This window comes from Camelus dromedarius, chromosome 7 (assembly GCF_036321535.1).
Source record: "Camelus dromedarius isolate mCamDro1 chromosome 7, mCamDro1.pat, whole genome shotgun sequence".
In the NCBI taxonomy this organism is placed as follows: Eukaryota; Metazoa; Chordata; class Mammalia; order Artiodactyla; family Camelidae; genus Camelus; species Camelus dromedarius.
In genome coordinates this window covers 11,039,853-11,048,404 of record NC_087442.1, presented here as the reverse complement: position 1 = coordinate 11,048,404, position 8,552 = coordinate 11,039,853, and the positions used below count along the sequence as shown (strand labels likewise).

Here is an 8,552-nt window from a genome sequence, read left to right as displayed (position 1 = left end):
GACCATTGCACTGAAGATGGGCTTGGGGACAGTTAACCCCAAGCTGGCTGGGTCTGTGCTGTAAACCAATAAATGCATCCGTAGACAATCCAGGCACCCCTGGGACCTGATCAGATGGACCAAATTTTGGTGACTCTGCATCACTGGCCACTCAGAGCAGGGGCTAGGAATGATGCCTGGGAAAAGAAAATACAGAGACAAAGCTTAGTTTGACCCCAGCATCAGAGAGATGACTTGAGGACATGCAGGCAGTGTGGGAACAGGAAATTTACTCACAGACCCTCCCCCTCGGCAGATGCGCTGGTGGGTGAGTTCCAGCACGGAGCTCTGAAGTGGAAGGTGGTGTGAGGAAGGTGAGACAGGGCTTCCTGGTTGCTGGAGGTGGTCGGGGGTGGGCAGGGGTGGGGGCAGCAGAGGAGCACCTGCCTCAGAGAATCATCAGCAGAGTTGTATGGGGACAGATTTTGCCTGAAGCCAGCCTCCTGCTCTGCAGAACAGGGAGAGGAGTCTGGCTTGTGGGCAGCACAGAGCCCCGGACCTCAGGAAGCCTGCAGGGTGAGGACAAGTGGGAGCGGCCATCGCAGGAGAACTCTCCAATCAGGAGGAGCGGAGCCAACACTCAGCTGTCATCCAGGAGGACCAGAACCTGAGCGCGAGAGACACAGAGCTGCCCTCCGGCCCCACCAGCAGCTCACCATGGGCCCCACGCTCCTTCCCTGGGCGATGCTTTGTCTCCTGGGAGCGGGTGAGTGCCGTGGACAAAGAGATTATCGCTCTGCGGAGTTTGCTGACTCCTGAATCCTCCATCTCACCTGGGGGATAAACATCATGCTCCTTTTATATCTGTGTTCCCCACAGGCCCCTTGGAGGCTGGAGTCACCCAAACTCCAAGACACCTGATCAAAACCACAGGACAGATGGTGACCCTGAGATGTTCCCCTATCTCTGGGCACCTCGGTATATCTTGGTACCAACAGGCCTGGAGTCAGGGCCCTCAGTTGCTCTTTGAGTTTTATGAAAGGAGGCAAACAGCCAAAGGAAACTTCCCGGATCGATTCTTAGCACAACAGTTTGGTGACTCTCGCTCTGAGCTGAACGTGAGCTCCTTGCAGCTGTCGGACTCAGCCCTGTATCTCTGCGCCAGCAGCCTGGCACAGCCCTGCCGAGTCACGAGTGTTCTGTGCACAAACCTCCCTGCCTCGGCTTGAGCAGTGAGAGGGGGTGCGGGCACCACCCATGTTTCCCTCATTCAAGGGATGTTTTTAGTCATTTCAAAGACACTTTCTCGGCCCGCTGAGCTCAGAGCACACGTGTGCACTGAATGTTTCCACCTCTCTCCCAGCATCACCCACGTCCTGGGGAACAACTATGCCCTCAACGTGGGCTAGATTCTTTGCATGTATTATATGATTTAGACATTTATGCAAATCAAATATCCTTATACTGACTTTACAGATAAAAGAGCTCAGGGAGGTTAAATCATTTCCCCAATGTCTCATGGTTTAGAAGAATTGTGAAGTAAGCTTCTCTGTTTATAGTCCATACTTCCTTCATGGGCCCAGCTGCTCCCTCTTTAGTCCCTGTGTCCTGGTCCCTAAGAACCGAGGCCCAGCCACATCTTCGTGTGTCCCCCTGGAGAGCACCGGGAACCTCCCACATCACCGTGATCGTTACCGTGGCCTCCTCCTGGGCAACTCTGAGGACCACGTAATCTCACACTGATTCATCACTCGTACACCCAGGCCTTGTGTCTTCTCAGTCTGTAGCCTACGTTTCCATTTTTTTATGTTGCGTTTTGATGGCCACGAATTTAATGCAACTGAAATTATAGTTTTCTTTGTCTCAGCAAGTTCTCTCTCAGATAAATCCCTGGAAGTACTTTCCTTAATTTGTTCTAGTAAAATGTAAGTTTTATGTTTCACGAGTGAGAATAAATATACCTGAAACATATTTTCACATAAGGAATGAAGTAGAGGTCTGGGAATGGATGTACGCTCTGTGCCGAAGGAACAGCCTGTGAGAAAAATCCCTAGCGTGGAAAAGAACAAGGTGCACATGAGGAAGCCCTGATCTCAGCCTTTTCTCGCGTCTAAGTCGTCTGGGGTCCCTCTCCGGCATCATCTCCGGTTTGGGCTTCCCTTGATCACAGATGTCACAGATGCTGGAACTCCCCAGGCCCCAAGATAACAAGGATTCAACAGAAAGTGACGTTGGGATGTCTGTGATTGTCGTCCTGGGCTAAATGTGTATGTGTAGGTATCAACAGGACCCGACATCGGGGCGCGGGCTGTACAGGGCAGCCTGCACGAAGGAGGAATCCCCGATGGGCCTGTGGCTTTCTGCCACAGCCAGAAGTGTCATCCTAGCGTCTGACAGTGTCTCCCTGACCCCTTTGTCCTCTTGTCCCTACAGCCACCCCACAGCCAGCTTGCTCTGCACAGACCGGTCAACAGAAGGCTGGGCTGGGCTTGTCTTCACGAGGCCCCGACCCCCTCGGGGGAGGACACTGTCCCATGGGAGACTGTCCCCGGATTCCCCAGCAGGGGACCCTCAGAGGCCCTGTCCTTAAGAAAGTCTGCCTTGTGCGGGGAGTCCTCCCAGACCAGTCTCAGCTGGGCCAGCATCGTGATGTGAGGGGGCTCAGCCTTCTCCTCCAAGGCCCCCATCTCCATCTCTGCTATTGGAGCATCCTCAGCTCTGGACTTCCAGAGGAATTCTTCCTACCCAGCTGCTTACAGGAAAGTATATTTGAAATTGGGTACAAACAGACACCCTTGAAACCACGGGTCCATATTCCTTTCCCCACTAGCGTTTTATGAGTCCATCTCTCCCACACCCTTTTCATTCCAGTCCTAAGCCCTTGTCCATCTGATGTCCACTCCTGGTTGTCCTTCCCCACCCCTCGTCTCTGCTTCAAACACCCTGGCGTCAGTTCAATCCATTCCTCATGTGTGTCCTGCTCCTCCCATAAGAAGGTGTTTCTCCTCCCAGGCTGTGTTCTTGGGGCCAACACAGGTCTCTTCTCTTGTGTCCTCCTTGTTCCAGACCTCAGCTTGACCACCACCTCCTTAGGGAAGTTTCCCTTCTTGATATTAGTAGCTCGAATCCCCTTGTTATACGGGCTCATAGCTTATAATCTTCAGTAACATTTAGCACAGTTGCCATTTTACATGAATCTGTGTGACTAACAGAAACCCCTCTCACTCTCTAGACCAGAAGCCTCACATCGTAGGGCTGTGGATGTTTTGATTCTACCAATAACAACAGCATTTCTTGGCTCCAGTGGACAGTCTTCCAGGGAGGAATGAATCATGGAAGACCAATCAGGTTCCCACTTAGGCTGTTGCAGAGTTCTGGCCACATCAGCAGGGAACCTCCATCGCTTTGTCTCCTAGAATCAGGTGAGTCCTGGGAACTGATGCGAAATCTGTATTGTATTCTTGTATAGCTGGGTCCCAAGGCTTTCTGTAGTTTGATGTCTTCCCATCAGCTTCCTTGACTTGTCCCTTCAGTCTCCTTCCCTCATGAGGCCCTATGGATTTTAGAGTCGCCCAAACACGGGACACCTAATCACTGGTAAAATGATCAGAAACAGAATGTCAAAAACTAGCACCCAGAGTTGGTGGAGAAGGAAACAAAAATGGCACCTCTACCATGTGAGGGAGGGTCTTCCCAAGGCACAGCTACCCCTTGGACAAATGAGAGGCCGTGAGGCCTGTTACACTGAACTGTATCAGGAATGTCCCCTTCCATGGGTCTCCGGGCAATGCCGAGACCCAGAGCTGAGGGTCACTCATCCCCGAGCCCCCGCTTCCTCCAGCCCACAGCCTGACTGCGGTGCAGGATGCTGGGCAGGGCCTTCCCAGCTCTCCCTCCTCTGCCGTTTCGGAAAGGCTCTTTGTGACAGCAGAGGCTCCATTTATAGAGAGAGGCCACGTATCAGCCCTTGAAGAATGGTGTGAGTCTTTCTGGGTGGAAATAATCTGGCCCAAGGATAGACCAAAGCCTCCATTTTGCCTGAGTGATTCACATCAATGCTTTAAAGACGAAAGCAGTTTCATCTCCTTAGGCAGCAAAGACCAAAAATAGACTACTTCTTTCAAAGACTGGAGATAGAACATGTTCCCTGGGGACAGCACCCCTCTTCACCCCCTTGAGAAAGCTGTGACTGGTTGATAACACTGGAATAACATCCCAACCAACACTGCAATTATACTGCTCCTTGAATTAGAAGTAAAAGATGAGCATTTCTCCAGCCTGTAAAAATGTAACTTATTTTGATTGAGTTTGGAAATGCAGGCACCAGGGGGTGCTCATCGACCTTCCTTTTCAAATACGGGCATTAGTTAAAGCTCTTTCTAGAATGAGGGGTGGCCATTCTTGCGGAGGCAGAAGCCGTGTTAACCCACAGTCAGCACAAATGGAAGTCATTGTCCCCCTCGCCGCTCGCCCAGCTCAGTGTCAGGGGCCACCCATGTGCCCCGGGCACCAGTGCCCTTCCACCCTTGGCTTATTTTTTTAAATGGGCATTTACACCATGTCTCATAGTCAGTCCCTTTCTGGACATCGCCCACTTAGACACCACAAATTCTGCAGCCTGATCAAGGGTCTGAATTGAAAGCTCTCATGTGGTTAAGCTTGGTTCTTTTTCTTTCCCCAGTAAATTCTCATTGCTTAGCAATTTTCTGTATAGTAGTTTGTACCTGCTAATCCCATCCCCCTAATTTGTCCCTCCTTCCCTCCCTCTCCCCTTTAGTAGCCATTAGTTTGTTTTTATGTTTTTGAGTCTGTTTCCATTTTATACACATTTATTTGTTTTCATTTTAGATTCCACATATAAGTGATATATAATATTTGTCTTTCTCTGTCTGACTTATTTCACATAGCATAACATTCTCTAGGTCCATCCATGTTGCTGCATATGGCAGTATTTCATTCTTTTTCTCAGCTGAATAATATTCCATTGTATATATGCCACATCTTCTAAATCCAGTCATCTATTGTTGGGAACTTGGGTTGCTTCCGTGCCTTGGCTACTGTAAATAGTGATAAGGTATGTTTTACAACAATAAAAAAGCATCAACAATGTATAAAGAAAACATTAGATGTTAATACATTTAACCTCTCCAAAGATACCCCCTCCAAACCCACCTTCAGTGGTGTGTTTCTTACTTTCTTCTCTGTGCTCATGCAAACCTATTTACCCAGACACACCTACAAAAATGGGGCCACCTGTACACATTAACTGCCACTCGCATGCTTTTTTCTCTTAATACACTTTGGATCTCATTTTTTCAGGTTGGTAGACAGAAGCTAACTTGCTTCTGTTAGCTGCTTCGTACTGCATAACGGGGGTAGACAGGTAGGTTAATGGCCTCGTGTGTGGCCTCAGAGCTGATAAATGCTGGACCCAGGTTATAAATGTCAACTGTTTGCATCTGTGTGGGAGGACTCGGGAGCCACAGGGTCACTGTGAGGAAGGGGAGTTCTAGAACTAATCAGGATTTACTTCACCACTGGAGCTAAAAGCATCATGATACTGGCCGGGGAGAGGTGCTAGAGGGGGCTGGTCAGTGGCCTGGCCCCGGAAGAGCTGAGCTTTGACACAATTACTCCAATCACAAGATGCAGCAAAGACACGAATATGAATAAACTAGGGGCGGAGCCTTTGCGAGAAGCTATTGTAAAAATGAAGGAGGCAGGGAGAAGCCACTAAGTGGCCGCTTCCCACGTGTGAAACATTAACTAAAATCCAAGCTGGTTCTGATCAGTTTTGCTTTTAAAGGGGGTGGAAGATGGGACGATTTCTCTGCAAGGTGAAGTCACCATCTGCCCTGTTCCTTTTCCTTGTGACGGCTGGTGACAGAGAAGTGGTGAGGCTGGGGGGCCGCAGTTTAACTGTTTAACGGGGCACACTGGTGAATCACTCAGCACCCCAAGAGATGCTCAGGTGCCGGGAATAGATCAATTTTCCTGCGTCATAAGGCTGGAGGAGTTGTATCTTCCTTTGGAAGTGGTTGAGAGTAGCGTTCCTTTTAGGAAGGGGGGCACCAATTAGGTTTTGAAAGGCTAGGAAAGAAAGTGAGAACTGAATTACTCCTAATGCAGCCCGTTAGGAGTCCCAGGGATCAGTTCAACCCCCTACCCCATTCTGATTGTGCAACTCTCACCAGAATATTAAGGGCAGAACAGTTCTGACTCCTCAAGATAAGCTTTGGGGATTTTTATTTATTTTAGAAGTTACTGAGAAACACAGGAGGCACCGAGATCAGGAGCTGAGGACAAAAGCTGTGTGGAGATCAGTGAATTAATAACAGGAATCTTTTTTTTTTTAACCTCCAGAATTAGCAGAAGATTCCCACTTAGACCAGTACATGCCATTGGCACCACTCCATCCCTTCCCTCAACTGTGAGTTCAGACTGCCTTCAGGACAAAGCCTTGTGATTCCCCCCAAATCTACCACCCACAATGGTCCTGTCCAAACCATGCGTAGGCCCAGAGGAATGCAGAGATGAGGGCAGAAATAGGAGAGCTCAGGGAAAGTTGATCAGGTTGTTGTCAGCGACTAGGTTCTTGTCTCATCACAGAAAGAATTCTGAGACAAGACGTAGAGGTTAAGAAAGCCAAGTGAGGATTTATGAGAGAGGGCAGGCTCAGGTGAGCGTCTGTGCTGAGTTTCTTTGCCAAGTGGGTTACAATGGGTGTAGAAATAAATGGGCAGAATATTCATGGGGGAGGGAAGGACTTGGGGTCCTATTCCTTGATTTCCATCCCAACTCCACCTTCCCAAGGGAAGGAAGGATGTTTGTCCTTATTTAGTCTGGATCAGAAGTGTCATGCGTCGGTGCATGATGGCACATCTAACCTGCAAGGCTAATTTTATTGTAATGAGGGCGTAATGAGCAAAAGGTTACATTCAGACACTGGAGATTCCTGCCTTTTCCCACCATTCTTTGTTGGCCTCTAAGACACCTGTCACTCCTAACTGTGTGATTTCTTATCAGTCCTGAGGTTTCTGCTTTTCTCTGTCTGTCCAAGGACCCCTGTGGTTCATGTGATGTATGGTTTCCTGCCATTTGGCCCACGCCCCCCTTTCTCTGCTCATATCTAGCTATGTGCCTGCTCTAACAAAGTCAGCATTTTCTGCTTCAAATGTGAAGCACTGTTGAAGCAGCCAGGTGGAAATGTCCAGCTAATGATGAGCAATGAAGGAGAGAGGCGAGAAGCGTGGCCATGTTGGGAGTGTGGGATCCGGGCCACAGAAGCCTGGGGCACTGAGGGGTGACAGCAAGGAATCTAAGAGAATCAGTGCATATTTAAATCCACTTCTGAGTTACCATTCTTCATTAATACCACGCACCATAATTTTTCACCTTTTAATGTTTCTGATTGTGAGGGACAGTAATCTTTTTTTTTCTTTTCTTAATGGTACATAACAGAATGGTGCATCTCAGGGTGACAGGCATCTTAGATACACTTAATTAATTAGTTAATGACTATCAGGTAATCCTGAGGCTCAGTGACGTCACCATGGGAACTGCCAATGAAGACACGGTCCGCCCCTCCTCCTCTGCTCATGCTCACAAGGACCCTGAGCTGCTGGACCTCCCATCGCTGCCCTGACCCTGCCATGGGCACCAGGCTCCTCTACTGGGCGACCCTCTGTCTCCTGGGGGTAGGTGAGTCCTCAGCAAACCAACAGCTCCTGTGTGTGTGTGTGTGTGTGTGTGTGTGTGTGTGTGTGTGTGTGTGTGTGTGAGATGATCCCAATTTTGTTTGTCCTTACTTTTCCCAACTTGTCTCCACAGGTCACACAGAAGCTGGTATCTCCCAGTCCCCCAGGCACAGGGTCACAGGGAGGGGCCAGAATGTCACTCTCAGGTGTGATCCAGTTTCTGATCACAATCGCCTTTATTGGTACCGACAGATGCTGGGGCAGGGCCTGGAGATTCTGACTTATTTTCAGGACGATGATGCATTAGACAAATCAGGGATGCCTGATGCTCGGTTCTCTGCTGAGAGGCCTCAGGGCTTGTCCTCCACCCTAAAGATCCAGCGAGTGGAGCCGGGGGACTCGGCTGAGTACCTCTGCGCCAGCAGCCTTGTCACAGTGGGACACAGCCACCTCCTTCCTGTTCACAAACCCCCATGTGCTCAACTCTCCTCACAGATCCCAGGAACCGCCAAATAAAGGAGTTACCCCTTCTCCCCTCATCAGGAGGAATGGGTGGGTTTGGGACTTCAGCGTTCTGGTAGTTGCAGGTCAGAAAATAATCTGGGTTGTAGTAATTTTTGTTTCAAGGTTTCTGAGATTCCTTTATATAGTTCAAGATTCTAAAACTGGGATTGAATATCAGACCTTAGTCTCAGGTATAATGAAATATCCTCTAGCAAAACTATATAGTTTCAGCATATTTATAGTAATCTCCTCATACTGAGTGTCACTAACTCAGACCATGCCACACCCAGAGGGCAGCCAGCCAATACGGAACGCTGTTAGGACCATCTGTCGCCACCAGCCTTAAAAATAAATAAATTAGAATCCTTAGCA

The 8,552-nt window shown here is 49.1% G+C and overlaps 1 long non-coding RNA gene across 2 annotated transcripts; it reads left to right on the top strand.

Annotated features, from left to right (window-relative positions):
- Positions 1-214: 214 nt before the first annotated feature.
- Positions 215-7,949, top strand: LOC135321652 (uncharacterized). Of its 2 annotated transcripts, XR_010381562.1 has the most exons (5): positions 215-353; positions 494-745; positions 2,413-3,401; positions 7,505-7,680; positions 7,810-7,949. It is a non-coding gene; the product is annotated as an uncharacterized LOC135321652 (long non-coding RNA). The 2 variants fall into 2 exon arrangements; XR_010381561.1 differs by lacking the exon at positions 215-353 and having other exon boundaries at positions 423-745.
- The last annotated feature ends 603 nt before the right edge of the window (positions 7,950-8,552 follow it).